The sequence below is a fragment of the Pongo abelii genome, chromosome 9 (genome assembly GCF_028885655.2).
Source record: "Pongo abelii isolate AG06213 chromosome 9, NHGRI_mPonAbe1-v2.0_pri, whole genome shotgun sequence".
NCBI lineage: Eukaryota > Metazoa > Chordata > Mammalia > Primates > Hominidae > Pongo > Pongo abelii.
In genome coordinates, this window is record NC_071994.2 from 95803112 (window position 1) to 95816267 (window position 13156).

Sequence of the window (13156 nt, forward strand, 5' to 3'; positions counted from 1 at the left end):
GAGACAGAGACAGAGAGAGACAGAGAGAGATTTAGTCTAAGGAATTTGCACAAGTGATTGTGGGGAAGTTTGGTGAGTCCAAAATCTAATGGGGTAAGCCCATAGGCTGGAGACCCCAGGAAGAGTTGTGATGCAGTCTGTCGGCAGAATTCCTTCTTGCTCAGGGGAGCGCCTCAGTTTTTGTCTTACTAAGGCCTTCATTTGATTGGATGAGACCCAACCATATTATGAAGGATAATTTGCTTTACTCAAAGCCCACCAATTTAAATGTGAGCCTCGTCTAAAAACATTTTCACAGAATAATGTTTCACCAAATATCTGCCAAGTTGGTACATAAAGTTAATCATCACACTCCTCAAAGGCAGGAAGCCCCACTCTCTTAGTAGCCTAAGGCTGGGGGGATGATCCATTTTCTCTGTGTACAGTTGACCCTTGAACAAGGTTGAGTTTAGGGACACACATTTCCTCAAAGTCAAAAATTCACGCATGACTTCTGACTCCCCCCAAAATTAATTACTAATAGCCTATTGTTGACCACAAGCCTTACCAATAGCATAAACAGTCTATTAACACATATTTTGTGTATATATATAAAATATATATATACACACACATATATAAAAATTATAGTGTATTCTTACAATAAAGTAAACTAGTGAAAAATGTTATTAAGAAAATTATAAGGAAGAGAAAATATACTTACTATTTATTAAGTGGAAGTGGGTCATTATAAAGGTCTTCATCCTCATTGCCTTCACATTGAGTAGGCTGAGGAGGAAAAGGAAGAAGAGGAGAGGTTGCTGTCTCATGGGTGGGGAGGTAAAAGAAGCAGAGGAGGTGGAAGGGGAGGCAGGTACATTTGGTGTAACTTTTATTGATTAAAATCCGCTAACGATGAACCCAAGCACTTCAAACCCATGTTGTTCAAGAGTCAAGTGTATTTTTATTTGACTATAAAAGTAATCTATACAAATTTTAAATCAGAAGACAAATAAAGAAGAAAACAAAAGTCTTTGCTCTCCCCAACTTACTCCCAAGAGGCACCCCAGATACTATTTTGATGCATATCCTTCCTGTCATTTTTCTTCTGTATGTGTGAAGTTTGTTTTACAAATATGGGATCCAACTGTACACACTATTCTGAAACTTGCCTTTTTCACCTGGTGGGAGTCTCTGGACATCATTCCATTCTTAGCACATTCTTTTAGCAGCTGCATAATATCCCACCAGATGAATGCATCCTAATTTATTTAATAGCCCCCACTTATTTATATACATTTTTCATTATTTTCAGTTTGGGACAATCACAAACAATACTGCAATGAATATCATTCGACATATTTTAGCAATCCTATTCCAGTATATTGTACAATGAAGATCAAATAATAAACTTGTTATATCAATGGATATACCTATTTGAAATGTTGCTAGATATTGTGAAGTTAATAGGTGCTTAAGAAATGTGTGTTGAATTGATTTGAAGAGACACATAGTTCTAAAGCCAAGATAGAAGAGGGGGAAAGGATAGTGACATGGAAAGGGAAGAAAAGAATCGAGAAAGGTGAGAATATTTTCATTCCTATTTGCTTCTTGCTCTACTGATGCTATAGACAGTACATTGTACCTTTCAGGCCTCTGAGGGTTGTGCAAAATTACTCCAATTAGGGAAGCCTCATAAAGGCAGGGCTCCATTTTGTCATTAATGTAACTCAATCTCCTAGAACAGAGCCTAATACAAAGATGTTAGATAAATATTTGTTAAATAAATAAATGCATGAAAACCAGGAACCTTGGAGGTTAACTTAAAGAGGATATGCAAACTATCTTGCATGTCATATGCACTGAGTGCATCTTCTAATTATAAGGGTATCATGGTACCCACCCTTATACTAGCAGATGTTGAATCGCACCATCAGTATTAGAACAGTGAGTAAATCCCAGCTTGCTGCCTGCAAAGCACATACGGAGTGCCCTTGGCTAAGAGACTGCATCTGGAAGTAAGATTCAGGCTCCAGGCATAGGCTGAAATTCACACAAGGACAGGGTCAAATAACTGACAGCAGCACAGTTTGGCATAAGCAAGACAAGGGTTCCTGCAAGATTTAAGCCTGGCCTCGGGCTACATTTTTCACTGAGCCTCTGGTTGCTTGCTGTGTGGGGCATGAGGGGAGGGAATATACATGTTTTCTTCTGCAGAATTTCCTCTTGCAATGTACAGACCAGTTTTCATCATGGCACTGAAAGAGGTGGCAAGAACATGGTGTAGGTTCTGCCACACACCCTGTAACTGTGGCAATTATACCATTTTGGATAATTGTCTTGTAATTGCTGCTGTGAGTTAAAATCTAATGTTATCCTCCAATTGTTCTGATGTCTTTTCATGAATAATGCAATCACCCCGTGAGCCATCTGTCAGTTTCTCATTTAGATTGGCCCTGTGTTTGAGTTATGCACCATTGTCCTACTCATCATTGTCTCACAAAACTAACGCAGCAGAGACAATACAGGAAATAATTGGGAATTGGCTGATTATGGAAAATGGGAATGTGAGTGAGTAAGATGTGAAGTTTTTCTGTGGAAATATTTCCAAACCCCAGTTGACCCTACAGGTAGACAGGATGGAGAGGGGCAGGTTTTTCTTCATGGGTCTTAGTCTGCTGCTGTCTATGTATGCTGGACACACTTGTTCTGGCTGATGCGGTGGGACTTTTCTTAGAACAGAAGGAAAACATATTTTTCCATAGGGCGACTTTTCTCAGTTATACTGTTGTCATCATCAAATGTAAACAGCTTTGTAAACATAAGCTGGTGTGTCTCCCTGCAAGGCCAAAATACCAATTGTTCAATGAATGGGCAATGGCAGCTGGGATTTCTGTTTCCAGTGTCTGGAACTTGGTTTAATATGACAAAAAGAAGTCAACTGCGTTCAGAAGAATGGCAATAGAGTCATTTTAAAATTTCAGTTTAGCTGCTACCCAGAAAAGGGACAACCTCAGCTGGTGGAGTATTGCTCAGTTATTTCTATGCCAGTGAAACTGTTGCCATCATTACTGGGCCTTCTGAGGCCTAATGAAAGTGGACAGAGGTACCCTGGCAACCAATGGAGCTTTCAGGTCAGGTCTAGTCTTGATGTTCTTTTTGCATAAGAGCCCAAGTTAAGTTTCTGAGAAAGCTCAAAGCCTGCACTTCTCATTTAAAGGAAAGGCACCCACCTGATCACCCTATGACTCCTCTCTGCCCTCAGCACTAAGCCTGGACTCCCTAGCTTGGCATCAAGGGCCTTCAAGAACTTGGCCAGGCACAGTAGCTCACACCTGTAATCCCCTTTGGGAGGCTGAGGTGGGAGAATCACGAGGTCAAGAATTCGAGACCAGCCTGGCCCACGTGGTGAAACCCTGTCTCTACCAAAAAAATACAAAAATTAGCTGGGCGCAGTGGTGGGCACCTGTAATCCCAGCTACTAGGGAGGCTAAGGCAGGAGAATCACTTGAACCCGGGAGGTGGAGGTTGCAGTGAGCCGAGATCATGCCACTGCACTCCAGCCCTGGAGACAAAGTGAGACTTTGTCCAAAAAACAAACAAACAAGGAACTTGGCCTTCTGTTCATGTTGCCAACCTGCAGCTAGAGCCAGCCATACTGGCCTCCCTGCTGAGTCTTGTATGGGCCATTCTACATGTTTTTTTAGAGTTTGACCTTTTTACCTCTAGAATCAGTTTTCTCTGATTCCTCAAGCTTCATTGTTGCCCCTGTTATGTTCTTCCATAGCCTCCTGAAGTTAGCCCTATCACGGCATTTCTTACATCACATTATAATTTTCGGAATACTTATTTGTCTTCTTTGCCAGACTGTGAGATCTAGGTGGGCAAGACAGTGTTCAACACAGCTCAACCACAGTTTTCATCAATGAAATCTGCTAAAAGTGGAAGTGAATGAATGAATGGATAGGTGACACCCCATCCTCCTGGCTTTAATTGGGTGGAGTAAGCCGGGTGTCCGCTGTGAGTCTGAAGGATCAGGAGCCATAAGTGCTAGCCTGGGGTGCCAAGTGGCTGGCGCTGGTGAGGTCTGTGTGTCTTCCCAGGGCAAGGTCCCTTCACACAGGCATAGACCACCCCAGGGAGTCAGGTGTGAGCTGCACAGCCTCCCAAACTGGCTTGAGGAGATGGGTTTAGAGTCAACCAGATAGGAACTTTGTTCGAGCTCTGGAGTCTGACAGGGACAAACAAAAATCTGAGAGCCAGAGCGTTTTCTCTTGGGTCTGAGATAATTCAGGTAAGCTCTGCAGCCAGGGGCTGCTGGGAAGAGAGGAAACTATAGGGCACAGCAAGCTTTCACCAGAGAGGGTGATAGGAGGAGAGCCAGGGAGCTCCCCCACTGCTGACCCCTGACTGGCAGGAAAGCTCCTGCCAGGAAAGTAAATCTGGGCTTCTGGGAAGTGGGCTGGCTATGTTGGGGGCAGCATGACCTCTCAGAAAAGAGTGCATCCAAGGACTTCTAATGCATCATCCTCATGAGATATGTGGTCTGCAAGATAGTTTTATTCTAGACGGTAGGGGTGGCTGTTTAACATTTGAGGCACCATAATTGGGAACACACACTCTAGAGGTGGTTATGTAGCATGTGACAGAGTAATCAGAAGCCCCCACTCCAGGGGCTTTATTACCACAAGCCTCAGACAAGCTCAACCTTATTCATCTCCAGTCAGCACCAGATGGTTTGTTGTTTGTCATATTGGATATTAGAAAAGATTTTGTGTTGGTGAAATGAGCGGAGTTCAAGACCTGTAGATTAACTAGAACTATTGTACAGGCACCTCTGTGGATAAACAGGTGAGCCCAGCAGCCCTGACCCTTTGAACTGGCAGCCAAGACCTAAGGACTCCATGCTGCTGAGAGCCATTTCCAGAGGATTGTCCCCACCCGAAGTCCAGCTGAAGCCTGCTGCCAGGATCCTGTCACGCCTGCATGCAAAATGCTCATAAGAGACTGAAAGGCTAGGATGCCGAGACTTCAAACCACACAACAGACATGTGATTGTTTTGTACCTGCTAATTCAGTCTGAGACTTATTTCACTGTGCTACCTGGTGGCAGGGGTGGGGTGAGGAGGATCTAGCAAGTGATGGCCTCCAATATCTGTCAGAAAAAAACCTAATCATTGTAACTGGCCAGTATGGCTTATATCCATTTCCAAAATTACAAAGGGGCCCTGGACAAGCAGGCACTGGCGTTGTGGCTTAAGACGACTACAAAGTTTTTTCTCACATAAAAGGTCAGAGCTCTTACGTCCTAGTGTACATTGCTGTAGCTACAGTTTGGTACAAAACTTTGGCCAGTTCTGCGGCGCTATGCTTGCAGTGCTGCACAGAAGTGTTCTTGGAGTTTCTAATGAGATGACATTCCCCACTTACCAGTATTTTCTGTTATGTTCGTTCTACTAGGTGTTTTGAGGCTCCCCCTTCTTCCTGAGCAGTGAGAAATGACAGAGTAGAGAATATGACACTTGGGCTAGGTATAGTGTCTCATGCTTGTAATCCCAGCACTTTGGGAGGCTGAGGTGGGAGAATCCCTTGAATCCAGGAGTTCAAGACCAGCCCCTGGGCAACAAAATGAGACCCCCTATTGATACATAAAAAAGTAATTAAATTAAAATAATGTTAAAAATAATATGGCACTTGGAGGATTAACCCTGATCATTTTAGTTTTCTTTTTAAATTAAATTGTTATGATATCCTTAAGAAACAAGCACTAAAACCATGATTATTCTTGAGAAGTAAGAGTAAATTGACATTCAGTCATTCACTTGCTTTAGCACATATATAGTGACATTCACCCAGACACTGATAGGTTATATGTTTAGTTCCCCAGTCATTTTTAGCAAAGCTGTAGTTGTGATTTGTAGAAGACAAAATAAAGTGTTCTGGACGAAAAAGACTGTATTGCACAGGCCCGGGAAAGAGGTGAGGAATACAACAGGTGAGAATTCTGCATTCTATCCCTGCACAGCTCCTGCACCTGCCTGGCTCTCCCGTGCAGGCTGAATGGCCTTTGATGACATTGACAGGCTTGAGGTGTTCCAAAGCTTGGTCCAGGTCCCATTAGGCACTGATTCATGCTGACAACTGCTGGAATTTTGACAGGCTTCCCAGCACTGAAGACAGGTGAGCTTCTTGATGCCTGGCCTAGTGACAGCTCTGATATGTCATCCTGCTATTATTTCTAGGTTTGTGCTGGGTCTCAGGTTTCCCAGGAGATTTGCACTTGAGAGGGAAGCAACGTGACAGACAGGAACAGGTGATGTTATTGTTATTGATCAGTGAGAGAAATAGCCCACTGCATTCCTAGTCTAACCCTGGGACACCAGAATCTCAGGAACGGGCAGGAAATGATGGCATTCCCAATCTGACCCAGAAAGGACTCCAACAGTCCTCCTGGGAATAAAACCATTTTCATAGTCAGCATTCTCAATGCCTGAAGCTTAATTGTTTTTCCAATTGTAAAACAGATCACAATCACACAGTTGATTAATTTCCCTTTCCAGGTGGAACAGAATCTATGTGCACATCCTAGCACCTCCTAGCAGATGCTTAGGAACAAAGGATACTGTTTCCATGTGGAATTGCTCCCCTGATTATGTCATCCCTTTACTCCAGACCATTTCTAACCACCCTGGCATCTCTAATAACAGGAAATGCATCCCCACATCTCATCAGGCAAGCTCCATTCTTCTAATTCCTCAGGCCAAAGACCTGGATGTCACTCTTGACTTCCCTTCCTCATACCCCACATCCAATCTTCAGAGATTTCTGTCAGCTCCACCTAAAAAATATATTCAGAACTACCTCTCCCCATTTAACTCCATGACTACTCCTCTGGTCCAAGTCATCATCTTGCTTGGATTATTGTTGTAGACTCCATTTGTCTCCATACTTTCCATTCTTCATGGTCTGCTCCCCATGTCTACTATTTTCTTTGCTTATTTTCTTCATGCACTACTACCTGATATTTACCTTCTGTCTCCATCCACTCAATAAGTACATGGGGTCAGAACAGCATCTGGCACATGGTAAGTGCCAATATTTGATGGACGAATGGGTTAAGAACACATTGCAGGCAGACCCTGGGTCCTGTCTCCCAGGATATGCTGAATGAGCACATAATTTAGCTTAGTAAGCTCCATGAAAAGTTATCCTGTTGCACCCATTAATTGACAACAACAAGGTCAAAGTTTGTAAGAACTGCAATCATTCATTCCTTACCCTCTAGGCATATTAACCTAACTTAAATTTAACATGTTGGGCACCAGCTTCTGAGCCCAAGTTCTAAATGAGCTGGTTAGAGTCTCCACCTCACTGCATTAGCTGAATAACCTTCAGCACTGAATGATGGTTACACCAAAAATCATACAGTAGAGTTGGACCAATCTATTGGCACTAAGATCCTACCCCAGTGCTGTTATGAGTATGCTTTTCACACCTCAAAACCATCCACCTATTTTACAGGGAGGAGAGACCACAGAGGGAAGGAAATGGGAGAGAGGTTGGAATGATAACCTGGGTATGAGAATGAGGTAGACAACCCTGAATTGTTTTATGATCCTGGGAAGCCTATGGGATTTAAATAATAATTATCCTGCCTAGAAGTTCTCCATCTACCCATGCTTTCTTCTTTGAAAGAAACCAGGGCAGCTAGTCAAGTTTTATCCACTTTATTTAGGAAATACATACATTCATTGAATATTTAGTTATTGGGGGGGAAGGGGGAGCTGAGGACACTCCAGAGAGGAGGGTGGGCTTCATTTCTTGCTGGCTTTTGCTGCAGACTTGGTGACCTTGCCAGCAGTGGAGGACTTCTTGTCCACAGCCTTGATGACCATAACATCTTCTGCTTGTCTCATGTCCCATACTGCAAAACAGCCTGGAAGAGAAATGGAAGAATGACATGCCTGGAAAGTGACCAAGAAGGAAATGCTCCTTAGCTGCTGCCCTGCCCTCAGCTACAGAATGGAGACTGTGCTTTCCTGTCATGACTTAGTAGCACTATTCCTGGCTCACCTAGAGGTGGGTATTCAGAGACACATGGCCTTGCCAGGGACCACCTGCACAATAGCTGCATCCCCCACCTTCAGAGCCTTGGGGTTCTCCTCCAGTTTCTTGACTGACAGAGTGCCAGTCAATCTTTTCCCTCAGTTGGGCAAACTTTGCAGGAGACTTGGGCTGTATGACAGTCCAGCATGGGGGCGTAGCCGGCATGGATGTGCCCAGAGTGGTTCAGGGCAATCACCTGGTGGGGCAGCAGGGTGGAATTAGACAGACGGCAGCAAAACCTGTGGCCTCAGTGTAACTCAGGACTAATCCTGAAGCACTCCCACCTGCACCAGGCCCAAGACCCTTTGCTCCCTGGGGTTTACCTGTGCCACAAAACTGTCAACCTCTATGGGAGGGATCATTCCTGCTGTCTCCAGCCACGTTCCCCCGCCAAACGTCCTTCACAGACACATTCTTCACATGGAATCCTACATTGTTACCTGGCAGGGCTTCTGCCAGGGCCTTATGGTGCATCTCCACAGATTTAACCTCAGTGGTGACATTGCTAGGGGCAAATGTGACCACTATCCCAAATTTCAAAAAGCCACTCTCCACACGGCCCACTGGCACAGTGCCAATGCCTGTTCAACCTGGGAAGGGAAGTCAGTCCCAGACACACCCAGTGAGAACTGGCTTCCTGGGAGGCCCCTTGGCTTTTGAGTTCAAGGACAAAGGACCACCTATGGAATTAGTAGAAAGCACTAGATGGATCTCTGACTGTTTAAAACTGTGTAGTGGATAGCTTGGAAATGCTAGGTGCTTTTCCACTTTATTCTTGCTCAGGGAAGAGGTGGAGTCAGGATTTGAACCCTGGCAATCATACTCTTGTGGAATCCCTAGGGGATTCTATTAAGGATCAATTCCAGAATCCCTAACGGAGTAGTCTACCCTCAGCCCCACTCAGCCCTCAGTCACCTCCCATCTTGCACACATCTTGCAGGGGCAGCCTCCTACCGCTGCTCCTGCATTGCCTCTTCCCACTTCACTGCCTAGCTCAGAGCCAGGGACATGAAAGGTTAAACTGAAAAGTAAAACTGATTTGCCCAGGCTCACATCTCCTGGACTAATTCCTTGGCTATATCGGGTACTTCCAAGCAGTCCTGACCCTGACCTTTCTCCTGCATTGGCCATCCCCTGACCACTTGGAGCTTAGACAGCCCCTGTTCATCCAATCAACTTCCATCCCCCCACCTCTGACCCATTTCTAGTACAAGAGATCCTGACCCTCTGTAGTCTGCAGCTTGCCCCTTTAAGTCCTCACTTCTAAAAAAGAAGCAGCAGAACTGATCCAGAGATCAACAAGAACCGCAGCAACTGTCAACAGAGTGAACTCTTTGCCTCCTGCTTTTATGAGCCCAGCCCTACCTGCACTGCCCCTCCTTCTGGTTCTCACCAAATCTGAAATGAGAACCTGTTCAGGTTAAAAAATGCCACTCCTTACCCTTAGGCCCAATGTCAGAGACTTCTTCCTTGACTGATTGGGTGATTGGATAAAGGGAGGGTGGGTGAGGCTGAATATACTTTTTTTTTTTTCCAAATCTTGCAGAATTAAGCAGAAACACTTTTTTTTTTTTTTTTACTTTTTTGATACAGTGTTTCACTCTGTCACCCAGATGGGAGTGCAGTCATGTGATCTCGGTTGCACACTGCAACATCTGCTTCCCAGGCTCAAGTGATTCTCCCACTTCAGCCCCCTCAGGTGCACACTACTGTGCCTGGCTAATTTTTCTTTTCTCTGTTCTTAATTTTTTGCAGAGATGGGTTAACTCATATTGCCCAGGCAGGCCTTCTTTTCCTAAGTTCAAGTGATCCTCCTGCTTCAGGCTCCCAAAGTGCTGGGATTACAGGCGTGAGCAACTGTCCCCAGCCCACTGTAATTTTATGGGGACCAAACTTCTGGACATGTGGAGAAGGGAAGGAAAAGGATCTGAAAATAAGAGAAAAAACATAAATTAATTATTCAGTAAGAGGGAATAGAAGACAGGCTTGGAATAATCTAGTCTCACCACCTGGCTGTCTTGACCAGCAGTTATTCTAGTAAACCTACCGCCAAGGGCAAAGAGAAGGCCTTTATCAATATGATCATCATTGGCCACGTGGACTCTGGCAAGTCCACCACCACTGGGCCTCTCACAAATGTGGGGGCATTGACAAGAGAATCATTGAGATGTTTGAAAAGGAGCCGGCAGAGGTAAGGCTCCCTCTGTGTCTGGAAGTGTGTGGAGGGGAAGCCTCTTTCTTGTGGGTAGTTCTAGCTGCAGAGTACAGAAAACCATGCACTCTGCAAGCCTAAAATGCTGCTGTCTGAGGTAGATCTGTCTGCTGTCCATCAGTGCATTTATTCTCCCACCCCTTCCGAGGTGGGCGAGGGCTCCTTCAAGTATGCCTGGGTGTTGGACAAGCTGAGGGCAGAGAGAGAACGCAGGATCACCGTTGATATCTCCCTGTGGAAGTTCAAGACTAGCATATACTACAGCATTATCATCGATGCTCCAGGCCACAGAGACTTCATCATGACCATGATCACCGGCACTTCCCAGGTAAAGCAGTCCATGCCTTCAGAAACATTCCTATAGAGGGGGAATTTCAAGATTTATTTCTGAAGCTTGGAGAAGGAAGGTATCATAAGGCTTGTAAGCGTTTTCCTCACCCATGGCCATCATCCATCAATCCTGAAAGAACTAGAGAGGACAGGACTGAAAGTCCCATCACTCTCATGAAGCTCAGATCCTGTTGCCCTGGGGGGGGCCTACAGGGACCAGGTTTTCTTACACTCAGACTAGTACATCAGTTGGTCCAGAAAGAAGGGACTAAAAACTGAATTAGATGAGATTAAATGAGAGGAACTGGGAAGCAGGACCCCCATGCACTGCAGTCAGGGCGGTCCATGAATCCCATTTGGCCATCTGAGTTCTGGAAGGCGTTCCCCAGCTTTACAATGGGATTCGGAACCTCCCAAAGTCAGTCCGATGTCCCCTCCCGCAACCCTGTGTGTTTTTTCTGTGTCCCCGCGGTGCAGGCCGACTGCGCGGTGCTCATCGTGGCAGGCGGCTGGGCAGAGGCCGGCATCTTCAAGAACCGGCAGACCCACGAGCTCCCGCTGCTGGCCAACATGCGGGGCGTCACGCAGCTCATTGTGATCTTCAACTAAATGGACTCCACCGAGCCCGCCTACAGCGGCTCGCGCCTCCAGGTGATCACCAAGGAAGTAAGCGCCTGCATCAAGAAGATCGGCTACAACTGGCTGCCTGGCCTTCAGCCCATCTCGGGCTGGCACGGCGACTGCATGCTGGAGCCCAGCACTGACTCGAGTGCGGCGCGGGTCGGCAGGGACAGCCGGGGTGGGGGCGAGCGGACCACACCCCGGACTCACCTCCCCTCGACATCCCGCAGATGCCTTGGTTCAAGTGCTGGAAGGTAGAGTGGAAGGAGGGGAACGCCATGGGGGTGACTGTGCTGGAAGCTTTGAACTCCATCCTCCCAACAACCCGCAGGGTCGACAATCCCCTGAGGCTGCCCCCGCAAGATGTGTGCAAGATGGGAGATGACCCGGGCCTGAGTGGAGCTGAGGGTAGGCTACTCCGTTAGGGATTCTGGAATTGATCCTTAATTGAATCCCTTAGGGAGTCCACAGGAGTATGATTGCCAGGGTTCAAATCCTGACTCCACCTTTTCCCTGAGCAAGGATAAAGTGGAAAAGCACCTAGCATTTCCAAGCTATCCACTACACAGTTTTAAACAGTCAGAGATCCATCTAGTGCTTTCTACCAATTCCATAGGTGGTCCTTTGTCCTTGAACTCAAAAGCCAAGGGGCCTCCCAGGAAGCCAGTTCTCACTGGGTGTGTCTGGGACTGACTTCCCTTCCCAGGTTGAACAGACATTGGCCCTGTGCCAGTGGGCCGTGTGGAGAGTGGCTTTTTGAAATTTGGGATAGTGGTCACATTTGCCCCTAGCAATGTCACCACTGAGGTTAAATCTGTGGAGATGCATCATGAGGTCCTGGCGGACGCCCTGCCACTTAACAATGTAGGATTCCATGTGAAGAATGCAACCACTGCTTGGCTCTGCCCTGGGAACTGGATGCAAATATGAGTGACACAGCGCCTGTCTTTGAGGGGGCTCCCACTCTGGTAGGGGAAACAGATGACTACAAAGGAACTATTTCCGTATAATGAATGAGGGCTGCAAAGGGGCACACTGGGGAGATTCCCATGTGTATGGGGAAGTGAGGACATCTTCAGAGAGGAGAAGCTGTATCTGGTCTTCAAGATGAGACAGCACCTCAGGGCCCACAGGGGAGGAGGTGCTTGCCAGGCAGAGGAATCGGAGGTGGAGTCCTGCTCTCTTTTTGCCTGGAGGGCAGGCAATGGTGGGAGAAAGTATTGGCTAAAGAGGTGAGGGGAAAAGGGAGATCATAATGCATGAACTCCTCAGGTTTAATTTCCCTACACTGTAAATCTAATTATATAATCCCTTTGCTTAAATTTTCTGATTACTCTTTTTATTTATTTATTCATTTATTTAGAGACAGGGTCTTGCTTTGTTGCCAAAATGCAGTGGCATGATCATAGTTCACTGTCGACTTGGCCTCCCAAAGCACTAGGATTATAGGCATGAGCCACCTCTCTAGGCCTCTTGATTACTAGTACTGCCCACAGGCGGTAAATTGTAATCTCTTGGCTGTATGGTAAGGAGCTCAGTGGCAACTGAGGCTGGAGGCAGGGAGCCCTTTAGGAGCCCACGCAGGAGTCCTAGAGGGAGGTGATGGAGCCTGAGCCAGGCAGAATAGATGAGTGCATTGGACATATTTAGAAAGGGCGATGGGAAGAGAGGGAGGCAAGGCCACTGTGCTAATTAGAGCGCATAGCCATGAGGATGGGCAACACTCCTCTTTCAAGATATTCTCCTTTCTCCCAAAGCCAGGCTTGAGCCCCTCCCTGCAGCTCCCAGAAGACTTCGTTGTTCAAATCTAGGTTCCTTCCTTACTCTGCAGCCTATCTGCATGGTAGAAATGAGCCGGTCACTGTCCTCTGTGGGACTAAAATTCCCCAGTTTTACCATGACATTATA

At 46.2% G+C, this 13156-nt stretch overlaps 2 pseudogenes; one reads left to right on the forward strand and one right to left on the reverse strand.

Annotated features, from left to right (window-relative positions):
• Positions 1-7793: 7793 nt before the first annotated feature.
• LOC129048876 (elongation factor 1-alpha, oocyte form-like) lies at positions 7794-9209 on the reverse strand (annotated as a pseudogene).
• Positions 9210-9537: 328 nt separating this feature from the next.
• On the forward strand, positions 9538-12178 carry LOC100452995 (elongation factor 1-alpha 2-like; annotated as a pseudogene).
• The last annotated feature ends 978 nt before the right edge of the window (positions 12179-13156 follow it).